Source organism: Neolamprologus multifasciatus, chromosome 10, assembly GCF_963576455.1.
Source record: "Neolamprologus multifasciatus chromosome 10, fNeoMul1.2, whole genome shotgun sequence".
NCBI classification, from domain to species: Eukaryota; Metazoa; Chordata; class Actinopteri; order Cichliformes; family Cichlidae; genus Neolamprologus; species Neolamprologus multifasciatus.
Genome location: NC_140448.1, coordinates 18,985,318 through 18,987,619, shown reverse-complemented (window position 1 = coordinate 18,987,619; position 2,302 = coordinate 18,985,318).

Genomic DNA, 2,302 nt, shown 5'->3' with positions numbered 1-2,302 from the left:
CGCACAGTCTGCGCTACAACCGAGCTTTGCGCGCGGCAATCAGCGCGACAAACAGCTGATTGATATAAAACGTCTCCGATATTTGCAGCTAGTGATGTGATTATTTGTTGATGGCGCAGGGGAGATATTTACCGAACAGCAGGCCTGTATTTGACTGCTGCTTTGCAGGAAATGGCTAATTGCCAGAGTAACTAATTTGCCTGAATATTCACCAAAAATAACACAAATAAATTAATTTTTTTATCAATTTCTAGAGTGCAATGCATTATTGTTTTTATTTTTCGCTTGCATGCCGCTTGTAAATAAAGTACGCCAATTAAGAACAAACCTCTCCATATTATGCTCTCACACTTTTTTTTAACCTTTATTTGCAGCAGACACACGCTCGCTGTTAACTTTTCAATGCAGATTTTTGATTCCCAAATAAATTAAAACCAACATCCGAAGCCACTGCCAAATATATAATCTGTGAAACGTATCTTTCATGAATGATATGGCGTCATTTTGACCGACAAACAACACTACCCTTACAAAGAATAAGGTGCAATCATTTTGTGGCAAAGTAGGTTTCATATATATCGTTTTTTTATCCTGCTAAAAAGCATCATTGACATTAAAAATGTATCTCTTTTTTAAAGAGTGATCAGGACAAGAAGGCAGCAGAAACTGCAACAAATATAGGATAATAGTTCTATAAATATATTTTAAGTGGCCAGAAAGGACTGGGCTGATTAAAATGTAGGTACAATAATGCAGTTTTAAAGATGGAATTTAATTGACTTTTCTTTAAAAAGGAAAGAAATCAAAGAATCCCAGCGTACAACAAGTCAACAAATTCAAGTATTTGGGCACTGCTGTGAGTAGTGATGAAAGATCGTTGCATGAAATCAAGGTCAGGTTGCAATAGCATCCTGGTAAAACTGAGTTTTTCCTTCACACTGTCGCCAAGTGCTTGCTTACTTTTTTGCTTGCTCATCTTATTGTTGGGGTTTCTCTGTATAATTGTAGGGTATTTACCTTAATATATAGAACACCTTAAAGTGAATACTGTTGTGATTTGGTGCTATATAAATAAAACTGAAGTGAATCTAAGCTAGCAAACATTTAATTTAACTGACAAATTTGCTTCAACACAAGAAAGAGTTGAAGATGCCTACACATGGAAGCAAAGCATGGACAATGAACTAGAAAGCTATTGAAGCTATCAATGCAGCAAAGACAATATCATAGACCTGAACTGACTAACGAAGAAGTCTTTAAAAGAGCAAACACCAAAAGATCGCTATGTAAGAACATCAGAGACAAGCAAGAGAAGCAAGATTCTTTGGACGCACTATGAGAACAGGAGGACTGGAATGTGATATTACATCTGGAAAAATTTGAAGGGAAAAGAAGCAGCAGACGAAAAACCATCAGTCTGGATGAAGAAAACACCAAATGAGCTGCTGCACTGTGTGAAAGATAGGGCATCTTGAAGGCCCATGATCTGTTTCCATTGTGCAAAGCAGTTAAGAAGATAGTTCACTCTTCACAACTAAGCGTTTTGATGAAAAGTAGCTAACATTAGCTGCAAAAGAAACCCCCTGACCCAACATATGATGACATGCTGAGGAACTATAGATCTTTCTATTCAAAGATGATACTTAGTATTTCTTTCACAACTGAAAATATCAGTATATAATAAATGCCTGCTTTCATCTCAACACAACAATGGGATTCTGCTACTTTAGTTCTGTTATGTATATAAAAAACTTTTGCAAGAATATTTTAATAGCATGCTTTTTATGGTTTTATTTAAGAAATGATGCATCTACTTATTCCAGCTCTGCATGTCTTGCAATTTGACCTAAATAATTCTCCTCACATTGATTAAGCGTACTACATTTTAACATAAAATGTGGCTCTAATGTGCTGTAATTTCTCAGAACTTTACTGTTAAAAACAACAACAACAGATGTTTTCAGATGTTTGAACTGCAAAAATGAAATCATTCTTGGGTGGGTTTAATCCTATTTCTGTCTTCCTTTCACTCTCTACTGATTCATGTAAAGTCTCTGCATGACTCACTGGAGATCTCAGTCACACATGACTATCCATCACAGCTCTGCAGTGACTCTGTGTGTGACGATAACGGTGCCAAATCAACCGTAACGGCAGTTTAGCAGCAGTCACAATAACAACAACAGCAGCAAAAATGCCAGCAGAGAGACTAGAGTATAAAAGATTCCTGATCCAGGAAGAGCCCGAGTCAGTTTGTGCACGTGCACTGTGATGGGTTGTTAATATTGTGACCATTCTTTAA